At 39.1% G+C, this 27,147-nt stretch overlaps 1 protein-coding gene and 1 long non-coding RNA gene across 5 annotated transcripts in view; both read left to right on the top strand.

The window, feature by feature from the left end:
- LOC124171411 (pyrokinin-1 receptor-like) overlaps positions 1–27,147 on the top strand; it is a 210,267-nt gene that overhangs the window by 14,103 nt on the left and 169,017 nt on the right. The window lies entirely within an intron of this gene.
- On the top strand, positions 20,310–22,803 carry LOC124171412. 3 transcript variants are annotated; one of them, XR_006867708.1, is made up of 5 exons: positions 20,310–20,809; positions 20,914–20,926; positions 21,167–21,336; positions 21,420–21,623; positions 21,702–22,803. It is a non-coding gene; the product is annotated as an uncharacterized LOC124171412 (long non-coding RNA). The 3 variants fall into 3 exon arrangements; XR_006867709.1 differs by lacking the exon at positions 20,914–20,926; XR_006867707.1 differs by lacking the exons at positions 20,310–20,809; positions 20,914–20,926 and adding an exon at positions 20,936–21,083.

The raw sequence follows: 27,147 nt of genomic DNA, 5'->3' as shown, positions 1-27,147 counted from the left end.
TTTCGATCGAGTGAACCATTCTCTGCTCTTACGTAAAATGAAATCCCTCAGTTTCTCTAGTTCCGCCCTGAACTGGTTCCATTCCTACCTGACGGGCAGAACTCAAGCAGTCATGGGCCAGGGTAGTGACATATCTTCTTGGCTCCCGGTCTCATGCGGTGTCCCCCAAGGCTCCGTCCTCGGACCTCTCTTGTTCACTCAAGGGATTATATCCTGGGATCTTTTCTGTTCCCCTTATTCCAAAAACAGACTCCTACATATCTATACGAATTATTCATCCCCCGCAAAAAAGTTACTGGAATTTCCACCCGCCGAGTTTCTGATCTTCAAATTCCCCAAGCCCGCACCAATATATATACCAAATCTTTTCATCCAACTGCGTCTAGATTCTGAAACACTCTTCCGCCAAGTATAAAGACGTCACAATCACTTCAATCGTTTAAAGGAAGGCTGTACTTGTATTTGAAGTCTGGAGCTTAATTCAGTCTCCTCAACTCATTAGATATATTATCTTAAAGTTGTGATGTTACCAAATTCTCTACATAAATGTGCATATGTATGTGTGTGTTCATTTACAGTCTGAGTTAAAACTTATACTAGTATTGAATATTTTACATTTTTTGTATAAGTATCTACTACTTGTTAGCCAAGCAATAATCTCCATTATGCCTTATTTTTGTTAAAATGCCTTTTATTAAGATGCATAACATTTCCTGTATTTCCAATTTTTGCTCTCATAGGTTTTACTTAGAGCATAATAAAAATATTCTATTCTTAATATTCTATATTCTAAAAAAATCAAACAGGAACTTTATCAAAGGGCCTAGCAGGTTAATGTGGTGAAAAGTTCCCCAGATTTTGAAAAATAAGTAATATACACTTAAAGTGCATCCAAACTTATACGTTTCCCCAAAGTTTCGGCCTTTTTAATGGAAAATAACCCCAACAAAAATTGAAACATGATTTTTATTTTTTTAACCATATCTCCAGTCTTTATTTTTGTAATTTCGTGTTCTTGATTTCAAAATGTATGTACTATTACTTTCTACTATCGTGGTTTTTTCAAAAAAAGTTTGACCGGAAACTGAACTTTTCCATAAGTTTTTAAAACTTCAAAATTAATTTTAAAAATTTAGGAAGCAATAGATACGCCGAAAAAATTTATGCTGTTACCCCAACCATAGAGTATGATCCTAATTTTTTTAAGATTTTTAAAATTGGTGGAATATGGTCAAAAACACGAATAACTGCTTTGCACCATTTGCATATATGTATTCAAGGGAGATATTTAATTTGATTGTTGAGAGCAACGATTGTCGATCAGTTTCTAATATTATTGATTAAGAATCAACATCAACGTAAACAATGCCTATCACACTTATATTGATCGTAATTGTTGTTTATAACCATACTTTCAAGCTTAAATTTCCTATTTGCTGCGGCAATGTCACAGAAGCGGTGATAATTGGCATATCGTCTTTTCCAGTACGCATAAAGGCCGCTTCACACGGGGCAAATCATTGCGTAGGTTGGCGTTGAAAGCATTTGTGGAAATTGCAAGAATCCGAGCCTGCGATTAGAGCAGGGGCTATTTTGCCACCCTTGAACAGTGCATTCTCTCGTGCGTTAGCAATTCATCGTATTGCAAGACGCAATTTTGACTGCGCCTTCGTACATACCTAGGTAAGATTGGGCAATGATGAGCCCCGAATAAAACGACGAAAGTCACACTAGTACAGAATTTACGGCACAAAATATCATTAACTAAGACCACGTCACTAATTTCCTTAGAAATTCCCTCATAAACTAAGCAGTGTCAAGCAATTTTTGTGTCCGATTATTTCCTTACAGAGAATGCCACGCCTTATACAGTCTCCTATCTCCTATCTCCTTGTAGACATGACTGTCCATTAGAATAGATATATTGGCTTTAGTATAACACCCAACCGATGAATTTTAAAACGCTCCATATTTGAAAAACCAAGAAATAGAATGGGTACGCAATTTAAAAATGAATTCGTGAGATACAGTAGCTAAGCTTTATCGCAGAATGATTTTTATATTAAATTTTAAAATTAATTCTAAACAATGTATCCACTGATAAAAAATGATAAAGCAGGAGCAATTTCCACAGTTTTAAATTTATTGGTACTACCGGTTTCGCTTTACAACATCATCAGGTACGTACCTGATGATGCTGTAAAGCGAAACCGGTAGTACCAATAAATTTAAAACTGTGGAAATTGATCCTGCTTTTTCATTTTTCATTATGTCACGTTTCCGTCTCGGCTGAAACCTCAGATTATAATATATCCACTATATATTGCCATTAATAGAAAAGAATAATTTTTAATCGAAAAAATCTATAAATACCTAAATTGTCACGGTAAAAGTTTCATTATACTATCGTTAGCATCACAATCACCAGCCCTGTCAGTTATTCACTATAGGAAATCATATCCCTTCGCGTTCCCTAACTTGGAAATGGCACCCTCTATAACCCATCTTCGTGTGGCATACGGCAGCTTCCGGGTACCTTTGGAACACAATAATTGCGCATTTCACAAGCTCAAATGCCACCTATGCTCCTTCTGAATGTTGTGTCTCTTGTTCCTTTTCTGTCTCAGCGAATACCAAGTGACAGCGGACAAGATCCTTCGACTGCCCAACTTATTTCCATTAATTTGGACTAATTCTTACAATTTACACGCATGTATACTTTTATATGCAGCGGAACATTCATGGAAATTATAACATTCATGGAAACCAGCCTCTCATTTAGCAGTGGAAACGAGACCCTAGGGCGGACTCGCAAGGTTACACTCCTGGGGCAGGGACTGTAAGCACGAGCTTTTCTCCTCTGCACCCAGAAGGGGAAGGACGGGAAGGAACAAGGAAGGAGGCGCCGCGGCGCCGCGATGAGAGCCCGACAACGCCTCCGGGGAGGGAATAGGGAAGGAAGGGAAGGGACGAGGAATTCCGCACCGTCACAAAGGCGGGCAGGCCCTACTAACTGCGAAACCAAGCGAAACGCAATTAATATTCTACCAATCCTAGTGGATTTTCCTATGAGGAACCTCTCATTTAGCAATTACTCAGGAAATATGAAAAATATCATTTTCGGCAGACGTTGTATTTCTCGAAGCTCGAAAACTATCTTAACCGTTCGTCAGGCCCAATATTGGAATGGCTGAGTTCAGGCGCAAAGTGCCTAGCAGGCACAGATGTAAAATAACATAATTAACTCTTAGCACGGTTCAGTAGTACACCTTTAAACTTTAAAGCACCATTATTAATGTAGTCCAACACATGAATAATTTCTTATTTGCCATGCATATACCCCTTTACACACCGTAATCGTGCCCCGGACCGATACAGCAATGTGCGATTTAATCTGCTCTTTAGACTATTAAGTATTATTATCTATAATGTATTTTAGCATTTGAATTTTATATGATAAGTGTTTTCTATTTTGCTATATTATATATCCAATATTGCTTTTATTTCGCTTTGTATTACCATTATTTTGCTTAATTATGCTAAATAATCCGCCACTGAACGGTTGGCATAAATGCGAAAAGGGAAAGCTACATATAGCATGCCAAAACAAACAGCTACTATGAGTATAAAGGTCTATGCCACCTATTGGCTCGGAGAAGTGAAAAAAACACTTGCGCTGAGCCTGTCAGATCCATTGCGTCCGACGGAAAGTTAAAGCTTAACCGTATGGTTATAAATAATAATTGCGATTAATCCAAGTGTGATAGGCATTGTTTACGTTAATGTTAATTATTTATCAATAATATTAGAAACTGATCGACAATCGTTGCTCTCAATATTCAAATCAAATGTCCCCCTAAATGCATAGATGCAAATAGAGAAAAAAATAAAACTGGAGATATGGTTAAAAAAACTAAAAATCGTGTTTCAATTTTTTTGGGGTTATTTTCCATTAAAAAGACCTGAAACTATGGGGAAACGTATAACTTTGGATGCACTTTAAGTGTATATTATTAATTTTCCAAAACATCTAGGGGCACTTTTCACCATCTTAACCCGCAAGACCCTTTGCTAGGAAATTTATTGCTAGTTTTTAATGATGACATTGACAACAAAAATATTCACTATGATAATCCTGACATGCATGCATTATTTCCAGCTCTTTTCGGTACTCCCGTACAGTGCAGACCTTCAAGTTTTTTTTCGAAGATCCAACAGGCATCACCACTTTACTGTTTTATTGCAAATAATTCTCTGGGTTCGTGGATATTTCGTTAGTTTTCTGCGTGTAATCACAACGATACAACTCGCCTGCTATGTACAACCAATGATAACCTCTAGTTTATAGTATACTTGGACTAGCCGCGGTGATAACTTTTACGGGAGTCACCCGCAATGCACAATCGTGCGAAAGATCCACAGAGAAAAAATCATTCGCCTTGACCGGGATCTTTCGCACGAGTGTGCATTGCGGGTGACTCCCGTAAAAGTTATCACCGCGGCTAGTCCCGGTATACTTTAAACTAGTCAAGAGCGAACACCTCTTTGTGTTCTATGTCCGGGCCTGCTCTCCGGCTGGGGCGCTGTGCGCACGATTCATCTACATCTACATCTACAAATTACCCTGCGAGCCACCTCTAGGGTGTTTGGCAGGGGGTGATCAATCACCAGCATGCAGCATGCATTTGGACTCCCACATGCACACCACACCGTCCAAGAAACGTCCCGTATAATAACAAACTATACTACTATATGATGTTAGAAATAGAATATAGAATAGAAATTCAGAAACATGCAGTAAGTTTTACATAGGTTAGTAGGCTACACTACAAGTCATGCAATCTATTTACGCGTTCTATTGCTGCCGTTATAATCTCTTATTGATCGTGGAAAAAATGACATTCGGAATCTGTCTGTTCTGCAATCTATCTCTCTTATTTTATTTATATGATCTGATCTTCCGTAGTACGTTGGCGTCCGCAAGATATGGTTAACTTCGTCAGAAAAGACACTGCTCTTGAATTTATCTAAAAGGTTTAGTCTATTTTTCAATCTACGGTCCGACAGAGATTCCCATCCGAGTTTATCTAAGAGGTCAGTTACACTAACAAGACTATCGTAACGACCTTTCACATACCTGGCAGCTCTTCTTTGCACGCGTTCTAACTCTGTTATTAAGCCTTTTTCATGAGGGTCCCAAACACTGGCAGCGTATTCCAAATGTGGTCTAACGAGGGAAAAGTAGCTAATTTCTCTCACTTTGTCGTCGCACTTTCCTAATATTCTTTTAACAAAACCCATTTTACGATTAGCTTGACCGGTTATTTCTCGAATATGTTTATTCCACGATAGATCATTATTGAGTCTAACCCCTAGATATTTCACAGATTCAACTGCCTTTAACTGCGCGCCCCGAATGACATAGTTACGCTGTAGGGAGTTATTCTTCTTCCAGAAATTCATTACGACGCATTTTTCCAAATTTAATTCTAACTGCCAAGCATCGCACCAAGCTTGGATAGCAGCAAGGTCATTCGTTAGTTCATCTATATCTTTGCTGGAACGAATTTCTCTGTAAACTACAGCGTCGTCTGCAAATAATCGTAACTTACTCTGCAATACTTCGCCAATGTCGTTTATATAAAGAAGGAATAGGAGTGGGCCAATGACACTACCCTGAGGAACGCCAGAAGTCACTCTAACCTCATTGGAGACTGCACCGTCTAATACTACTCTTTGGACGCGGTCGCTCAAAAATTCTCTAATCCAGGAAACAACATCTTCGTCTAGACCATAAGATTTCAGTTTTAATATTAACTCACCGTGGGGTACTTTATCAAATGCCTTTTTGAAATCAAGAAAAATCGCGTCTACTGGAATGTTGTCTTCCCCGGAGACTAAAATATCGTGGGCGAAAAGCGCTAACTGAGTTTCGCACGATCTGCTTTTCCTGAATCCATGTTGATTTCCCATTAATAAGTTTTGCGCGTCTAGGTGTTTCATTACCGAGCTGACTACGATGTGTTCAAGGACTTTGCAAGAGATGGACGTTAAAGATATCGGCCTGTAATTAGATGGCTGTTCCTTGTCTCCACTTTTAAATATAGGCGTTACATTAGCGATTTTCCAGTCATTAGGTACTTCGTGTTGCTTGATGGATTTACTGAATATTAACTGCAAGTAGGGGGCAAGTTCTGAGGCTAGTTCTTTATATACACGAGAAGGGATTTCGTCTGGACCAGGTGATTTATTTGGACTAAGCGATTTCAATATATTTTCTATTCCGAGCGTACTAATGTCAATAGCTGGCATCTTATGAATACAGGGATTGTCATCGGTCCCGGGTGAGTTTTCGGAAGGCTCCGTGAACACGCTCTTAAAGTAGGAATTTAATAAATTGGCTTTATCGTAACTGCTTGTCAACACATCTCCATTGTCGTTTCTCAGCGAACATACGGTAGATCGTTTACCTTGAACTTCCCTAACATATGACCAAAATGCTTTTGGGTTATCCTGTAACTGCTCTACTAGTGTTTTTCTTTTAAAATTCGTGAACGCATTCCTGAACGCTTCCTTCGTGGCGGCTTTAGTCATCCTATATTTTTTAATTATTAGCTCGCGATTTGGACTGCTTGTGGCATCATATGCCCAGCAGTCCAGCTACACCTTGTCCGGTAGTGTCCACAAATATCCACAGGGAAGAATGACGCCTCGGTAGCTTAACTGGCTGAAGCACTCGACCGGAAATCGGGGGATCCGGGTTCGAATCCCGGTCAAGGCGAATGATTTTTCTCTGTGGATCTTTCGCACAATGATAACCTCGTAAAAAAAATTTTCTAGTTTTCATGATAAAAACGTTGTATCAATGCGAGCACGATGCTAAATTCGGAATGCGTGTCACTTTCTGCAGACATTGCTCAAGGGATTTCCGTTAAACATCAAGTATGACAAGTAGTAGACTTACAAAGGGTTTTGATATAATGTACGAGCGTTAACACCAGGACACAGCCCGAGGGAAGTCCAATGAGAGAGAGACAGAGTCGCTGTGATGTCGATATGTCGGCGGCAGCTCTGATGAAAAGGAAAATAATAATCCCACATCACTCACAGGTAAAAAAGCCTTTCGCGTTATTCACCGCGAAGCTTACCCTTGAAATAAGTCCCTTACTGCGATTGGATCCCGAATTGTCCCGAAGTCCCGACTGCGAAAAAAAAATAATAATAATACAGTCGAAGCACAAATACAGTACAGGGCTCTCAGAAACGAAATAAACAGAGAAACCATAAAAGCAAAAAGAGGCCTTCTGGGAAGGTAAATGCCAAGAAGTCGAAGAACATATGAAACGTAATGAAATGGATTCGGCTTATGGAATAGTGAAGCAATTATTTGGAAATCATAAAACTAGAAGCAATAGACTACGGAACGAAAATGGCAAAATAGTTTATGAACAAAATGAATTGGGAAAAATGTGGAAACAATACATCGAGGAGTTATATGATGGACATATGACAATTAGTACAAGCACTGTGATTGAGAACGAAGGTGAAGTCAATCAAGAAGAGGAAGGAGACAGCATACTGATGGGAGAATTTGACAAAGCACTATCAGAATTCAAGAATAATAAAGCATCTGGCATAGATGACATACCAGCTGAACTATTGAAGATGACTGGAGAAGAAATACATAATGCACTATATCAACTAGTGTGTGAGATTTACGAAACAGGTGACATTCCCTCAGACTACCAAAAGTGTATAATGATACCAATCCCAAAGAAAACATCAGCCAACTGATGTGAACAACACCGCACATTGAGCCTTGTCACACATGCCTCTAAAATACTGACTAACATTGTACTAGGTCGGATTGAAGATAAGGTTGAAACTCTTCTCAGCGAAGACCAATTTGGATTTAGAAAAGGTCGAGGGACCAGAGATGCTGTACTTGCCATTAGAATAATACTAGAAAAAAGACTGAGTAAAGAAAAGAACACCTACATACCTTTTGTCGATCTTGAAAAAGCTTTTGATAGTGTTGATTGTAAGCAGCTCTTTACGATAATGAAAGAAGCAAAGGTAAATTACAAAGACAGAAAAATTATCTGGGGTCTCTATAGAGAAGAAATTGCAGTGCTGAGATTTGGACAATATGAACAGCAGGCCAAAATTAGAAAAGGAGTGAGACAGGGATGTTCATTGTCACCTGCGCTATTTAACTTATACCTACAAAGAGCACTGGACGAGGCAGAGAGCAACTTACCGGAAGCAGGAATTAAGGTCCATGGGCAGAGGATATATAAGCTATGTTTTGCGGACGACTTGGCAGTCTTGGCAGAAAGTGAAGACCAACTACAAGAAGTGCTTAGGGAGATGGAATTCACGCTGGCTTGATACTAGATCTAAAGTTAAGCAGGACCAAAACCAAGACGCTCGTTGTAAGCAAAACAGGAATACCAGCACATATAACCTTGGGTAATACACAGCTGAACAATGCAGAAGAATTCACGTATTTAGGAAGCAATATCACCACAGATGCCAGAAGCAAAAGGGAAATTAGCAGTAGAATACAACAGGCAAAAATAGCTTTCAACAAGAAGAGAAAGATATGCGTTACAAAAACATGAGTATCAAGATTAGGATGAATCTACTCAAAACTTTTGTATGAAGCATAATGCTTTATAGTAGTGTAACTTGGACAATAGGAGCAGCAGAGAAAAAAAGAATTGATGCTTTTGAACTATGGTGCTACCGTAGAATGTTAAAAGTTTCATGGGTAGACGGACGGGTTACGGATGAAGAAATACTGGACAGACTTGGAGTCTTTTTTTTTCTGCCTCCAGCTCCTGACCGGAACGGACGCATCCCTTGCGCGCTCCCCAGGGCCACCTGACTACCTGCTCTTGCTGCTGCTTGCTTGGGTCTTGCTGCTTGTGCATAATAGTGCAGTGACATATATTGTCGTAGCTTATTTGTTTATTAGCGTAGGATATTTAAATTAGTCTTAGTTTTAATATAGGGGTGCAATATTAATTGTTAGTTGGTGTGGGTTTTGTGTGTGGTGTGTGCGAGTGAGTGAATATCCTGATTTTGTTTGATCCCGGTTCCTGCGACGTGTGATTATCGAGTATCTGCTAGTAGTGATAAGTAGAAAACTTACGCATATCTCAAAATTTTCTCTTCCCTTTAGTATTATTTATTGCATAGTTATTTTCACGTTATCTTTATTTGTGTCGCTGCGCCTTTACTAATCTGGTGTTACGGTCGTTAAGTAGAATATATATTTGGCTGCTTTAGATTTAATTTTTCTATCGGAATAGTGTCTTAATATTATTTAAGTAATTTTGTGATAGTTGCCCTCTTTCTTTTACATGTGTAATCCTAACTCTTAATTCTTATTATAGGCTAACGATATATATACATATTGTTTTAATATATTTTTTTCTGTTATAAAGCTCTTCATATATTATTTGTTTTACCGTTGTTTTGAGGTCTATTTTGACTGTTGGGATTTTTATTGTAATTTTCGTAGCGCAGCACTCTCATTGTGATCTTGAAAACTCTCGTTCCGTTCTCCAGTAGTGGTCATTTAGCACATATCTCCCCTTGAAACACAGGTAGTTTCTTCCGTCCCTCTTGTTGTTAGTCATTGACTCACCCCTTCACTCCTAGCCCTCTCAAAACAACACCTGCGTCCTTGAAGAGCTAGGCACACCTCCCCCCCTGCTATCAATCCCTTTTGCTAATCCGTTTCTTCCACTTTCGGTTAACTCTAGTGACTATTTAGAGGGTAGGAGGTTGACCTTTTTCTTCTTCAGTTATTTTCCATTGCATTTTCGAGTGCGGTTTTGATATTTTTGCCTTGTTAGCGTTTTTCATGTGTTAGGATATACTTTCACCAAACGCATTGCAACTGATCACACTTTTATCTCAAGGACTCATATACTCTTTTTTACTTATTTATCCAAAGTCTATTTATACTTATTTATTTAAAGTCTATTTACGCGTATTTATATATTGTTGTTAGTACTTTTATTACTTATTTACCTTTATTTTTACATTTTTGTTAGTCTATCACCCTTTTTATAGCTTTGCTCTTTCGTGGGGATCATATTGCGGGGAATTTATATTTTAGCTAGTTAGTTTCGTCTTTGCTCTCTTGTTGATTATTATCGTTAATCTATTTGTCCTACGTTAAGTTATATCTTAATTTCGTTAATTAGTCTTCTTTGGAACTATATAGTTTTCTAGTTTTAAACCCATTAATCGACTTAATCCATATCCAGGTAACTACATTCCCTTATTTACGTTTAAAAAGAGACAAGTTAGTAAGTTTATCGGTTTGTTTTACTCTCTCTCAAATATCTATTAAGCGTAAATATCTATTAAAAAGAGACAAGCTAGTAAGTTTATCGGTTTGTTTTACTCTCTCAAATATCTATTAAGCGTATCTCCCGTCAGGTAAGCTTTTCTGAAATCCAAAGTTGCGATAGTGATAGGATGCCTTCGAATAGGTCACCCGTTGCCGGAGTTGAAAACGCCGGTGAATGCGAGGCTCTCGGAGACCGCATTACCGCGTTGGAGACGATGGTGCGGGAACTTCGGGCCCAGTTTGAAAGGATGGCTGATACCGTTGAGGGGAATGGTCCGAGGGGTGGTTCTTCGAAAGGTCGCCGTGCCACAGGGGCTGCACGGGTTCGCCCGATTGCAAATAGCGGCTGGTCGATCGAGAGCCTTCCTCGAGGTCCATCTCTCGATGACGGGGTCACGTCACCCCGTAAATCTGAGTTTTGGAGGGTCGTGTCTCGGAGGGACGGTGGTAGTGTCACTCTAAGACGGGGTTTGGGGGATGCTGAGGCAAATCCCGTCCCCGTCTCGAACAGGTACCAGTTGCTGTCGGATGGAAACTCCGAGGTGCCTGACGTGCCTACTCCTACCCCGAAACCGGCACCTAGGAAGGGGCGTCAGAGTGGGAAGGGGGGGATCATAGTGTTAGGGAGTAGCAATGTCCGTCGTGTGATGGTCCCGTTACGGGAGAGGGCAGACCGCGAGGGTGTAAGCGACCGTGTAACGTCATGGTGCATCCCTGGTGGCGGTGTTCCTCAGGTGACGCAGGCGGTTGGTGCGGCGGTACGGGGCACGAAGTGCTCCAGACTGCGGGTCGTGGCTCATGTCGGCGTCAATGATGCCACCTTCCGTGGATCTGAGGAAATTCTAGATTCCCTCCGGGATCTGAATTCCGAAGTGAAGCGGGTGGGTGGGACCATTGGAGTCGGCATTGAGCTTTCGATTTGTAGTCTTGTCCCGAGGATCGATCGTGGTTCTCTGGTTTGGAGCCGAGTGGAAGGCATAAACCAGAGGCTGCGTCGTTTCTGCACGGACATCGGAGCCTCCTTCGTGGACCTTAGGCCGGCAATCCGATCGTGTAGGATCCCTCTGAACCGTTCGGGAGTCCATTACACGGCCGAGTCGGCTAGTCGTGTAGCGAGTAGCATATTTGAGCACTGTAGGTCTTTTTTAGAGTAGAGAGTAGGGCAGAGTGTAGATATATTAGTGGGTTGAAAAATAAAGGGGTAAGTTCAAAACTTTTCACAGACAAAGATTCTTCCAGAAATGAGAATAGAGAAGTAGAGAGAAAAATCAGCGTTTCAGGTATTACATTTAAGCACGAGAAGCGTCAGTCGAGCAACACGTTCAAAGGCAGTCAAGGCTCAAGTCATTTTGATAGTGTGTCAATAAGACATGCATTTCCATTTATCAGCGGTATAGAGCCTGTGAATAGTCTATTCGACAAAAGCAAATCAGAATTATTCCCGAATCGCAATAATACTAGTTCCGAAGTTTTAATCGTTGCTGTGGTTAATTGCCGTAGTTTAAGAAATAAGATTCCCGAATTCCACCATTTAATTCATAGTACGAAGTGTAACGTCATTTTTGGAACAGAAAGTTGGCTAACAGATGATGATTCAGACAATGAGATCTTCCCAAAATCGTTCACTGTTTATCGGAAAGATAGAATTAATCGAGTTGGGGGCGGAGTTTTTATAGCTGTAAAGAATTCAATCGTCAGCCAAGCGATAACCGTAACTGAGACCAGCGTTGAATCTGTGTGGTGTTTAATTAAATGTCCAAAATTCAAAACTATTTTATTATGTTCGTATTACAGACCACCTAACTCAGATATAACGTCAATGTTGGATTTTCAAAATCAAATAAACAGCGTAGCATCCAAGTATCCTGAAAGAAACTTGATTGTGGGTGGAGATTTCAACGTACCTTCTATAGATTGGGAGACTTATAGCTTCATTCCTGGTGGGAGGGATAAAGTGATCTGCGAGGCTTTATTACACACTTTCACATCTAATTCATTGTTTCAAATAGCATCCGCACCGAACAGAGGAGAAAATATTCTTGATTTATTAGCGACAAATATACCACATCAGGTAATAAACGTTGGCACTGTCGAAGGAATAAGTGACCATAGGGTAGTAACTGCAAAGTTTTCTCTAAATACCGCTGTAAACTTAAAAAAAGAGCGTAAAGTTTTCATTTTTAAAAGAGCTAATTTTGATGGGTTTAAGAGTCATATGAAAAATGCTTTCCCCGAGTTTCAAGAATCAGTATTAAAGTTAAATGTAGAGAATACTTGGAAAGCTTTTCTTTCGCTCGTAACTTCGGGAATAAATAGCTACATCCCTAGTAAAATAGTAAAAGAAGGCGGCGAACCGAGATGGTACGACGCGGAAGTGAGAAAATCATTGAGGCGACAGAGAGCGTGTCATGCTAAAATGAAAAAAGTCAGCACGGATTTATCCGCTAATGAACGCGAGCTAATAATTAAAAAATATAGGATGACTAAAGCCGCCACGAAGGAAGCGTTCAGGAATGCGTTCACGAATTTTAAAAGAAAAACACTAGTAGAGCAGTTACAGGATAACCCAAAAGCATTTTGGTCATATGTTAGGGAAGTTCAAGGTAAACGATCTACCGTATGTTCGCTGAGAAACGACAATGGAGATGTGTTGACAAGCAGTTACGATAAAGCCAATTTATTAAATTCCTACTTTAAGAGCGTGTTCACGGAGCCTTCCGACAACTCACCCGAGACCGATGACAATCCCTGTATTCATAAGATGCCAGCTATTGACATTAGTACGCTCGGAATAGAAAATATATTGAAATCGCTTAGTCCAAATAAATCACCTGGTCCAGACGACATCCCTTCTCGCGTATATAAAGAACTAGCCTCAGAACTTGCCCCCTACTTGCAGTTAATATTCAGTAAATCCATCAAGCAACACGAAGTACCTAATGACTGGAAAATCGCTAATGTAACGCCTATATTTAAAAGTGGAGACAAGGAACAGCCATCTAATTACAGGCCGATATCTTTAACGTCCATCTCTTGCAAAGTCCTTGAACACATCGTAGTCAGCTCGGTAATGAAACACCTAGACGCGCAAAACTTATTAATGGGAAATCAACATGGATTCAGGAAAAGCAGATCGTGCGAAACTCAGTTAGCGCTTTTCGCCCACGATATTTTAGTCTCCGGGGAAGACAACATTCCAGTAGACGCGATTTTTCTTGATTTCAAAAAGGCATTTGATAAAGTACCCCACGGAAAGTTAATATTAAAACTGAAATCTTATGGTCTAGACGAAGATGTCATTTCCTGGATTAGAGAATTTTTGAGCGACCGCGTCCAAAGAGTAGTATTAGACGGTGAAGTCTCCAATGAGGTTAGAGTCACTTCTGGCGTTCCTCAGGGTAGTGTCATTGGCCCACTCCTATTCCTTCTTTATATAAACGACATTGGCGAAGTAGTGCAGAGTAAGTTACGATTATTTGCAGACGACGCTGTAGTTTACAGAGAAATTCGTTCCAGCAAAGATATAGATGAACTAACGAATGACCTTGCTGCTATCCAAGCTTGGTGCGATGCTTGGCAGTTAGAATTAAATTTGGAAAAATGCGTCGTAATGAATTTCTGGAAGAAGAATAACTCCCTACAGCGTAACTATGTCATTCGGGGCGCGCAGTTAAAGGCAGTTGAATCTGTGAAATATCTAGGGGTTAGACTCAATAATGATCTATCGTGGAATAAACATATTCGAGAAATAACCGGTCAAGCTAATCGTAAAATGGGTTTTGTTAAAAGAATATTAGGAAAGTGCGACGACAAAGTGAGAGAAATTAGCTACTTTTCCCTCGTTAGACCACATTTGGAATACGCTGCCAGTGTTTGGGACCCTCATGAAAAAGGCTCAATAACAGAGTTAGAACGCGTGCAAAGAAGAGCTGCCAGGTATGTGAAAGGTCGTTACGATAGTCTTGTTAGTGTAACTGACCTCTTAGATAAACTCGGATGGGAATCTCTGTCGGACCGTAGATTGAAAAATAGACTAAACCTTTTAGATAAATTCAAGAGCAGTGTCTTTTCTGACGAAGTTAACCATATCTTGCGGACGCCAACGTACTACGGAAGATCAGATCATATAAATAAAATAAGAGAGATAGATTGCAGAACAGACAGATTCCGAATGTCATTTTTTCCACGATCAATAAGAGATTATAACGGCAGCAATAGAACGCGTAAATAGATTGCATGACTTGTAGTGTAGCCTACTAACCTATGTAAAACTTACTGCATGTTTCTGAATTTCTATTCTATATTCTATTTCTAACAGCATATAGTAGTATAGTTTGTTATTATACGGGACGTTTCTTGGACGGTGTGGTGTGCATGTGGGAGTCCAAATGCATGCTGCATGCTGGTGATTGATCACCCCCTGCCAAACACCCTAGAGGTGGCTCGCAGGGTAATTTGTAGATGTAGATGTAGATGAAAGAAGACCTGTGGAATATTTTAACTTCAAGGAGAAATAAATGGGTTGGTCATTTGCTGAGACATGATGGATTGGTAAAGACAGTTTTAGAGGGCACCGTGGAGGGGAAGAGCGGCAGAGGAAGGCCGAGGTTGAGTTACATTACCCAAGTAATGAAGGACAAAGACTGCAACAACTACCTGGAGCTGAAGAGGCTGGCGGAAGACAGACGGAGATGGAATGACTACTGCAAACGAACCCAAGCATTGACTACTTAGAAGAAGAAGAGTGCGATTAGATATTGCAATAAAAACCCAAATACTGGTTCTTCATTAATTTTTGCAATTTTTTCCAATTTTTGCCATTTTCAACGTAAGCTGACAGTGGTCTCACTTATACAAGTCACTTCTGCCTGTGATGCAGGCCCTATATTTTTTTAATTTACACTGGTAATATGTTACAAACACTTGTCAAGAAAACACATATCAACAAATAAAGTCTATATCGAATGAATCGTCGACTGTTTTTTTTTTAAATTAAGTTGCGAAAACTTGAAAGGGAAATATAGAGATGAAGGTGAACTAGGTGATATCCTCACAATTCATCTCCATTTGTGACATCCTTAAGAATACAAAACGATAAATAGAAATTAAGAAATTCCCTCAAAGAGCATAAGAAATTCTATGCCATTTTTATATGATTGGTAGGTAGATCTGGATGGAGATTTCAATTCTAAACTTTCTGTCCTATGCTTTTAACATCAGTAACACAGATCATGCCAATAAATCTAACATAAAATCAGTTTCTGGATATTTTTTCAAAATTCATAGAAACCAAGTCCATTCAAAATCAAAAATCTTTTAATAACGGCTTATTATTTGAGTTATTTATTTTCCAAATTCCTTATGACTACATATCAGCTAAAGTTTATCAATGACGACGACCACTGGTGGTATATAACACCATGAACACTGCTGAGAAGCGATTGCTCTTTGAAAATGGAGTTATTTTGGGCATCAATCTGGCACAGCATTTGGCCACGCTTTCAAAGTAAAACGCGTGTTTCAATAAGCAACCAATTATTGGAAAAGACATATTATTGGCCACATATAGGACTGGTTCAATCATCGTGCAATCGAAACTGATTTACCTTAATCAACACTAAATTATATTGCGTCTCTGTTTTCTCATAAGCTAAAAATTACCACTCCAACACTTTCCTTAATTTTATTTACATAATTTACTGCTCTACTATGATGCCGCATTTTGCACCTAATTGAATTCAATTAAGTGTTGGGGAACTACTAAAACCATACATTACCCTTCTACCATAGCTTAAGAAGTTTCATGAATTCAGAGTCATTAGAGTTCTTCAAAATGTTCATTCATACCACGGTAAAGAATTAAAGCCATTTTACATGATAGTGCATGAAAGCGATGAGGTCCCATGGGAGCAGAAACAATAGGGTGGTTTCCTATAAATTTTTTTATTGCCTAAATCAAAAGATTATTACTCCTGGAGTACGCATTTCACGCTCTTAGATTTATAAATGACGATATCTATTTTTCGCGATTAAACGAAAAGTGAAGATTTTTATGCGCGCGAAAACGCGACGGCTAAGTAGGAGTAATGGGAAAAGCCCGTGTGACTTATTTCTGGTTCCCGCTGCCGCAAAGTGAGTTGACCTTGGGGCGAGGCTTTGAGCGCTGATACGACGCAGGCTGCTAGCAGGTAGCGCTTGGCTTAAATAAGCATTATTATTACCCTATCAAACGAAGGAAACTTTCCAAACTTAAGTCAATTTTAATGGGTGGTTATTAAAAGAGGTATCCCTGAACTCTGTGCCTCATGCATGTATTGGTAATCTCATACAATGTAAAACTCCTATCTACTCGTATATAAACTAGGTCCCTGTGACGTCACGTGGAGTGACATCGCATGGGCGCCAATCTGGCCTTTTTCAAATGAGGATAAAATTGACCATTTCCATTCGTTTAAACTGGTATTTCTAAAACCAAATAATTTTTATATTATGAATACACTAATGGTGGGTAACGAATAGCAATCAATGCCTTTCGTTTTCTTTGATGAAGGGAACTACCCTATTTGCTGTCGTTCTCTAAGCCTGCTTTGCGCCTCCCTCGTCCTCCCTCCCCCTCCCTTCCTCTCGGACACTCTCCTTCCTTGTTTACGGATTGCAGCGCGCACGACAGCCACGCCACTATCACACTCCCACCCTCCTCCACATCTCTTCCAAATGTTCCGACTCCTCGCTGATTATGATGACTTCTTGTTCGTTCGCTTTACATTCTCCTAACTGTAATACCTCCACATCAATCGTAGCTAACGGCTGAATGAACACAGTAATTACTTATCTCAATCAAATTAACTTCCATGGAAAAAAAATAACCTTGACTAAGAATCGAGCCACGAACTACGGACCACGAGCTCTATTGGGCAGGCCAAGTATTTGTCCAGGCTCTTTACACGTTCCTTAATTCCCATGCATATTTTAATCGCTATTTTTTTTATTTTCTTTAAATAGTCATCCGAATAAAATTCCTATGGGTATGAAGGAACCTCGGTGGTGTAGTGTGGTCTAAGCAATGGCCCAGAAAGCTTGAGAGCCGTGGTTCGATTCCGAGTCCGAGAGAATATCTCCCAATCATAGTGAGTTTCACTGGTATTAACGCAGCAAGTGTGAAATAGTCACTTACTGAGCACATCCTTGTGTACGCTCTCACGGTGTGGTAAAGATTGAGCGGAGAGATTCGCGGGATATTCGCCGCGTGTCTCCATCTTCGTAGACGACATTGCAGGTGGCTTCTTCAGGTCAACGAAGTGCACATAGAGGGATTCTCATTATTTGACACGCCGCGGATGCGTTATATTCTGCCCCGTCAAACCGTGCTCACCAAAATCAGCCAGTTTACAATACATTGATTATTGGGCGCAATTAATAATATTTAATAAGTAAGAGAAGCAATCTCAAAAAGGAAGTATATAGAGAATGAAGAATATTTATAAGAGAACTTGTTTCCTGTCTTTCGAAATAAAGTATTTCACTCAAGAACTAAGCTCGCCCCTTTGAAGTACCGTCCCTGCAACCCGCATTGATTTTTAATACATACTTTATAATCTCTCTAGTCTCAGGCTCAACTTTGTGGAAGTTCATTTCAATATTAAAAATGAACAAACTTTGTATTAATCCACCAATTTATTTTCGTGGTACAACTAGTTTCAACGCAGCGCAGCGACGTCATCCCCAGGTAGAAGGGGATGACGCCGCTGCGTCGAAACTAGTTATACCATGAAAATAAATTGGTAGATTAATACAAAGATGTTCCTGGGGATGACGTAGCTGCGCTGCGTTGAAACTAGTTGTACCACGAAAATAAATTGGTAGATTAATACAATGTTTGTTCTTTTTTTATTATTAACATATAATTTGCCGCACTTGACTTCCGGGGCTCTCCTAATACGGATTTGGATTACCGCGAAGCCATTAATATATACGTTATCATGCATTTCAAGCATTCACCTGCCAACGTAGGGTACCATATATCACTACCCACCCTTAATTCAATGATATACCATTGCTAGCATGGCATCTCACGAGCAATTTTATCTGCTTACCATCTATTTCCCGTAGAATTTTGGAAATGAATTTATTATTTAACTATCCATACATTGTTGAATTAGAAATTGTTAGAGCGAGGGTACGAAATCCAATAAATATCTACTAGAAGTCTGGAAGATGTCTTAAACGTCTTGGATATTTTAAAAATCTACCAGATGTCTAGAATATGTATTTTTTGAGCGGAGACTCTTTTTGTATATGTCGAGTGAAATTAGCCAAAAAGCACCCAAATCTTGAAAAAAAAACTGTAACTGCTTTGGTTTTTGATGTATGGATAGATAAAGTCATTGTACGTATGTCCACTAAAAAAGCAAAGGCACATCTTCTACCAAGTGTTTATAAAAGCGATTTAGAGTTACAGTGGCTTCTTTTTTAAATACCTGCTAGATGTCTAGAATATTTCTATTCTATGAAAGTATAGCTACTACTTAGCCTTCAAAAATACTCGAATTTTAGAGACTCGAAATAATTTCACAAAATGATTTTTTAAAGAAATGATGCATATTTCAAAATACGAAAATATTTGTGATGAAAGAGCAGACATCGACAATTTAAGCAATTTTATTATAATATAACAAATCAAATTGATAGGTAACTATGAACTGTCTCAGCTTAGTTACCATCAATAAACAAATCCAATTTAATGGAATAAAAGGTATGTCAAAATTCTAGCCTCTGCTTTTTATAATTAATTGACAATTAGTTTTTCACTATAGTGAAAAATATTGCCATAACCTTTTACGTATCACAGTTATGTACCCATTCATATAAATTTAATTCAATCATAGCCCTGATGAAGGTGTTTAAATACCTACGTTGGCAAAAACTTAGGAGAGAGAAATGGAGAGCTGCGTCAAACCAATTCTAAGATTGTGTACTAATGATGATGATGATGGCAAAAACTTACATAAAAATACTTCAAGACCTATATTGCAAGGCACTGAATCAACATTCTTTGATAATGTTGCAGACTCCTTTGAGAAATCTAAAAGAAAAGTGTAAGCTACCTTGGAAACTTAAAATTTGGAATCGAAGGAGGAAGCCTCCTTTAGAAAGAAGTGAAAGCCAAAGATTTTCCAACATTCAGAAAGAATCCCTAGAAGACGCCGTACCTTCACCTCCTGCTCCACCATTAGGCTGCCAGTTGAAAGTAAACTCTTGTTATACCGAAAAATGTTGTATTTTAGTCATTTATCCTGAATTTTCCCAATGGAGCCAATTTGAATATGAATGTCTAGAAAGTATCTTCTCAAGATATCTTGTAGATATTAGAAAAGTGAACATTGAGATACATACAAAATATTTAGAAGATATCTTGAAGATATTACAAGATATTTTCTAAACATTAGCTGAAGACGTTCTAGATATTTTGTAGTCATCTAGAAGATATTTTTAGCTATGTGGGGAGGTTGATGAGCCATTTCAACAAATCCATCGAAGACGTCGCGATGGCTAACGACTGTTCAAAAACCAAATAAAGATCAAATAAGATCCCAAAACAGCAGCTTTGACTCATCCTAATGACGTCATACTAGAATAGAAACAGCCAAATGGACAATTATTAATTTATACGTTATGAGGGACTTTTATTTAATTGTAAGTATAACCAGAGAGGAGGAGAGAGAGCCCCTTACGGGAAAAAAGATGTACATGTATTGTTGCGAATTGCTGTCGAGAGAGGGCAGTGACGTACTCCCGCACGGGCAAGCTGACCTCGGGTCCTCTCCTTCTCCTCTTTCCCCTCCAAAAACAGGTTTGACGGGGGAGACAGTCGTCCCCTCTGTCCGAAGGGTGACGAAGTCCGATCTGGCTGTTTGTGAGAGAGAGGCACACCAGTGCAACTTCCTATGCCCGCCGTACAATTTTGGTGGCAGGTTTTTGAGGCTGCGGAATTTTAGCGAACTACGAGCGCTACTTGTCGTGTACCCATGCTTTGTATGTAGCTCGGTAAGTTCACGTGTGTTTAAGCGAGTTATTTGCACTTGAAAAACTATTTAATTGAGTTCTTCAGCGTTTTTTTGTAATTCTAAACGCTAAAGTAATTCACTGTGTGGATTTCACGGGTGAGGGAAGAGCTAGTTCGCTTTATTTTCGGCGATATTTGAAATGCCACGAAGCTGTGTCGCACCAGGGTGTACTGAGGGGTATGGCTCTAAAAAGTCTACCTTCTCATTTTTCTCTGCTCCCAAAGATCCCGTTAAGAGGAGTAAATGGCAAGCTGCAATGCCAAGGGTAAACTTTGAGTTGAAGGCAGGGCAGAAACTGTGTGAAAGGCATTTCATGCCCCACGACATCGTCAGGAAGAAGCAGTTGAAAGATGGCAATGGCCAAGTCATCCAGGAGGTAAGTAAAGGCCCAGCTTAAATAAAAAAATTTCATTAGTAGTATTGATTATCTATTTTTTTTCTCGACTTTTCGATGGCTAATGTAATATTTTCTTTTCACAGTTATGATGATCTTGTGAGGATGAGATACGGTACTCAACATAGAATTATTGCAAATCATCTTAGCAATGCGTTGAGTTGAACAATGCCTTCTTTTTGAAACTAATCATTTTGAAAATTAATATGAGAATGTAAAGGTTACCCTTTGGAGAATATCTCAGGACAATCATCCAGTGAGTACCTTGTACCATAAGTATTGATTATCTATTTTTATTCTCGACTTTTCGATGGCTAATGTAATATTTTCTTTTCACAGTTATGATGATCTTGTAAGGATGAGATACGGTACTCAACATAGAATTATTGCAAATCATCTTAGCAATGCGTTGAGTTGAACAATGCCTTCTTTTTGAAACTGTTCATTTTGAAAATTAATATGAGAATGTAAAGGTTACCCTTTGGAGAATATCTCAGGACAATCATCCAGTGAGTACCTTGTACTATAAATATTGATTATATATATTTATTCTCGACATATTGATGGCTAATATAATATTTTATTTTCACAGATATGATGATCTCGTGAGGATGACATACCTTACTCAAGTTAGAATTATTGCATTTAATCTTTTAATCTCATCATATTTGAATGTTAAATGTCAATGTAAGTGCTACCCTTGTTAACAGATACTTTGTGAATTTTTGAAGTGAACTTTGGCTTCTCCATCAATGTGAATGCTAAGGTCCTGAGTTTATGCCAGGCTCTTCATCCAGTAAGTAAGGATTAAAATGAACATTCATGATTAGCTGTGTATGGAGCCCTGTTTACTTTGTTGTCTTTGTTTTTTTAGATGCCGAGATTGCCTGAGAATGCTCGATGTCTTTTCCATTTGTCTTTTCTATTTGGATTACAAATATACCATTGCCACGTGTGTTGAGTGACTTGAGGCTTCTGTGCCAATGCTTTTACTATATATCTCAGTTCAGATGGTAATCATTGTTGTTCATCAAGTAAGTTAGAATTAATATGAATGGAGATTTCCTTAGCTACGTAGAATCTTTTAAATTTGTTAGTCCTGAGTGATGGGCTGTACTAAGTCTTCATTGCAAAATGGAGTGACACTTGCGGTGTGCCTAATGCGATGCTAATTCTTCACTTTACATTGTAATACTGGTTCTGAATGCAAGTGATGATGAGAATTTAGTATTTAATTATTGTACTTATTGTTACAGCCATCAGGATATTGATTTGTTATAATGTTGACTGATGACAATATTTTTTCCTAGTCTAGAATTAATTAATGTGAGATATTTGACGCCAGATGGTCAACAACTTTGATCATAGATATGTGAATTCTCTACATTCACCAATGTCATTCATAGTTTAATTCTTAATGCCCATAATGCATAATGGCATGTATTCCCGTAGTAAGTATAATTGAATGATGGATTAGAAGAATTGGAAGGTAATTATTTTTATCATTGAATTTTTCGTATTTTCAGTTAAATTGCTAAAGAAAACTGTGAAGATGTAAGTATTTCTGTAACATGTAATTTATTGCCTTGTGATTGACTGATGTTAGAATGTTTCCTATTTACAGATTCATCTGTTTATCAGCAATATCTGTTAAGAAAATGACTTCAGTATGTTTTTGGTGCCAAAGTGGTATTACGTTAACACGGTTCATATATGGAGAAAATTATTGGATATAATTTTTCGTGTGGCAGTGATGTTCTTTGATAGGTGCCACTAATGACTCGGATTGGAAGATTTTTGTGTCGTGAATTGGAAACTAAGCCACAATGAATGTGCAGATAAACTTTTAAGGGACGAGGTCATCGCAATACGTACATAGTTAACCCTTTTATGGAGTTTACCACTTCCCAGTATTGAGAAGGTCACATTGTTCTTTTTATTTGTTCAATCCATATCTACACATGTTTCAAAGGTATCTCCAAACCTGAATAAATTACTTAAATGCAGAGGGTATTTACTTCTTTTCATTTTGAACCAAACCTTTCATAAGATAGATATAATGAATTTATTTTTGGTATAACTCTCTTCCATTACCAAATTGAGAAATTTGTACTATTCCTCTGTTGTGACAAATATTTAGGTAATGTATCGCGTCATTTACGTAAACATCACCTTACCGTGATGAGAATCCGTTCGCTAATGTCGTAGATAATCTCCAGTATTTATTCCATCGCTTCAAGGCGTACTTAGCAGTTACAAGTTCGTAGCCGAAGGGAGAGACATACCGGCATATAATTCGCAATATTAATGTACAGGAGTGTTAGAATCCCTGCGTAAGCTCGTACAGTTTACAATAAAGAATGGTTATTTAATTCAAAATAATAAGATTTAGCCTTATATCTCCGGAATCCAACATATTCTCCACAAAATTTTCCTTAATTTACACGGGTTTCAATGCCCTAACGACGTCTGCCAGGGTCCAAGACAGGTGCTGCCATTAGTTCCGACTTTCACCGCGGCCTCAAAAACATGCCACTTTTTTCTCGGGAGTAACAGCGGGTTGGAGAGAGGAGTTGGGACAAAAAAAGGCGTGGATAGGAGGGATTTCTTTCTCGCTTGGCAACCTGCGTCTTCCACGAATCCTTCCCTCTTCCCTTTGCTTGGCTCTTCCCGTTCCTACTGAAAACAATTTTACAACATGCAGCTGTGACTAACTTTTGAAACAGTCTCATACACTACAGTCCGAAGGCAAGAGAGAGAAAATTTGCAGAGGGGCACCGGGACCCCCAATTTGATAGTAATAAGTGAAAAATGAAGCAACTTTCGTAATTTAAAACTCAAAATTAAGTAATCCGACCTTAAATTAATCATCGCTTACGCAAAAAATAATCCTTCAGTCCGAAAGAACAGATTCTAAAATTCTGAACGCTTCTCCATTCCGGGTATTATTCCTTTAGGGAATGTTGTTCTATATTGAAAATAAGCTATCGGTGAGAAAACTTCAGGGAAGTATCCACTCGACCTTCAGGGATTTTGATGAAATTTTGAGAGGAGATATGCACGAATATCGAATGGACGTTCAGAGGATTTTATATTCAGCAATGCGAGACTCAATGAGTCCTTTGACGAAGTTCTGCAGCCTTCCGCATACGGTACTGGCACGAAGGCAAATTTAAAAGATAATAACGTCTATATTATTTTGCCGGAAGAGATTATACTAACAAGCCACTTTGTGTAACTTGTAAGCCACTTTGTGAAACTTATTGGGGTCCATTTAATGAGGCAATAAAATATTATCCGTGAATATTTCCACGCTGATAAGTTGATGCAAAAGTGGAGAAAATTTTATGAAAGAAGGAATCTTTCGTTCGGAGTTTCTTATTTCAGGAATGATGAGCATATAAAACGTAAATGTTTGCGCACAACAACATGCGAAAAGAATTACACGAAATAATTCGCTATCTCAATCCATTTGATTAACTCAAACATTCTCCTGCGAACGGATGTTTTTTTATATACGACGACAATAGGATATTTTCGGGCTAATTCTAAAGTAAACGACCCCGTATACAATCCTACAAAATGTTTTTCCCTTGGTGGAAGTATTTTTAACTCCTAAAAACATTTCACTAGTTTTAAATCGTAGGGAAAAAAGTCCCTAACAATGGGGGAAAATGCGGGCTTTCCTTCGGGAAAATTATTTATAGATGACATTTCAGCCACTCAGAGAAAGTATCTCCGGAGAGGCTCGTCAACAGTTCGTTTGCAGTTAGAACTTTGAACTTTATGTTGCACACTAGGAACAAATACTGTACTAAAATTGAAAATCGATATGGTAATGAATAATTTGTTATCTAAGGCAAAAAATTAGTTCTAGCCCGTTACATTCTTTGCAAAAAGTCAATAAATATCTCAACACTTACGCGATGATGTATTTTAACCAAGGGGTTACAAATCCCCAGGATGCAAATTTTGATTGCAGTTTCCACTTCAGAAACCTGAACCATAGGGTGTTTACTTCCGAAATAGGTGAAAAATAAAGGAGAGGGCGGAGAGTTCAAAGACGAAGACGAGGTAAAGAAAGGGTTGTCTTATATATAACGAGTTTGGAAGGGAAAAAAATTGGAGATAGAACATGAATAGCTTAGATAGTGTCGGTGTCCCATTGAGGGAATAACGAGTGCCGGCGGTGAAGGAAGGGATGTAAATATATACAAAGGGACACTACGCGGTAGTAGGGGATCAACAGGGAGTGGAAGGGAGAGGAAAGAAAAACTAAACGGGAAATTAAAATGGTGGGAGAGTGCGCCGTTCCGTTCTACGATTTACAAGGGAGGTAGAGGGAAGGCTTAGTTTCCAGAAAAAAGAAACTCGTGTTGAGGAGGTGGGGTGCATAAGTGATTGTGGCTAAACTCCAGTCCAATAAACTCCAGTCATAGAAGTTTCCATACAAAAATAACACTTCAATGGTCTCCACTACATGAAGCAGCTTAATTTGTTTCTTACAACAATTAACTTGTGCAAGCGCAATAATGAGCTTTGAGATACAGCTGGCAACGGCTATAAAAATCACCATTTGCAAAGCAAGCGAGTAGAAAAGAAATAATAATACCGTCGACTGGAAATAAAAAACGACCGCTTGTCATGAGCTTCGATTCATTTTCTGGGCCACCGTTGGAGCTGGTTTGACGATGACAAGTTTCGGCAAGCCGGAGGAAAGAATTCAATATCAATGTTATCCTCCGTCGAGAATTACTTCTCTCATTCCTTCTGAAACGGGATAAATTCAAAGAGACTATATAGCACTCGTAAATCGTAACTGAAAAATGATTTATCAGACTCCTAACAGATTTAATCTGCCTGTAAAACAACTTTAGACGCAACAAGATCGATCGAGCGTTCTCCGAGATCTTATTTTGACGATTCGAAGTGAGGGCACCATACAATGTCCTTACAACACAGGTTCCGAGAATTTTTCAAAATTTTCGAAAGATTTATCGTGCAATTTAAGTTTTCCAGGTTTCAATTTTCAGCATAGTAATATAATGAACGGGCTGGAAGTCCGCCATGTCTCAAGACTTGCAATGCTGTCGAAGCCGCCTTGAGCAATGTGGCATTTCGTCTGCTCCTTCTACCCACCCACTTCACCCATCAAAGCAGCATTCCAGCGCCTCAATTTCGACGCGCGCCCAGCCGATATGATCCGCCGTCACACCAGCTTCTCCGGACACCCATTATACAAACGTGCTGGTAGCAATGACACCTTGTCATCGCCAGATATTCAACATCATTAATACTTTTGGAAATTAATTTTTAAGTTTAATTTATTATTTAATTATTATAATATTTTGCTTTCGTCAGAACCGAGCGCTGCATGGGGGTGACTTATTCTACCGTGGCGGCGCAATTATCTCATGTATCCGAAACGTGTTCAACCTTCACTTATGGTTGGCGTAACTTGGCTTCCGGGTTGTTCTCCGCGCCCACTAATCTTCTTACGGCAGTTTCAAAGGCGTTTTCAGGTTTGAAGTGTTGGATGGAAGTTCTCTCCCATCTTTTATAGGTATTGGTGTGCGTCCTGATTGGTCGAAAGTGGAAGTCGGAAGTGGTTTGTGGAAGAGTTTCTTCCAGACGTTGGTGAGCGAATGGCTGTTTCTGCATTTGAAGGAAGGAACACCATAGTGCCACCAAAATTAGACAGTTCCGCTCATGTGTCATTGCCCAGCATGTATTATGGGAAGAACCAACGCACAACGTGCACTTGGAAAATGCTAGACTCAACGCTAGAGAGAAGCCTTACTATCCCCGACTCAAACAAGAGGCTGTCGACAGCTAAAACACCTTATTTCAACAGGGAGGACCACTCCAACGCCAGGAAGAAACTCTTCCAAAAACCGACCAATCAGGACGCACAAGGCCAAAACCAAACCCTATATATGACGCGAAAAATTCCTCTCCAGCACTTAAAACCTGAAAAAACCGTCTGCAACGCCGGAAAAACTTCATACAAAGATTGATCTATGCGGTAAACAACCCAGACGCTAACCTCCGCCTACTGAACCACTCCACGGAAGCCTCCATCAACATTCACTCGTGGTTAGTAAAGGCCTGTTGCGTCAATAACGCCGGATAAAAGACTTCCTGATTGCACGTAGATGTTTATTCTGGCGATACTTGGTGCAAAAGTTTGGAGAATGGTAGGGTATGCGACTTATATAGTCATCTGCAATAGTCCTCTGGAAATCCACACTAGTATTCTGGAGAAAAATCCAGAAGTTTCATGTTAGATTCGTGAGAATATTCTCTGGCACCCGAACTCG

The sequence above is a fragment of the Ischnura elegans genome, chromosome X, assembly GCF_921293095.1.
Source record: "Ischnura elegans chromosome X, ioIscEleg1.1, whole genome shotgun sequence".
In the NCBI taxonomy this organism is placed as follows: Eukaryota; Metazoa; Arthropoda; class Insecta; order Odonata; family Coenagrionidae; genus Ischnura; species Ischnura elegans.
Note: the sequence above shows the minus strand (reverse complement) of the source record. Positions and strands in the feature narration are given on the sequence as shown.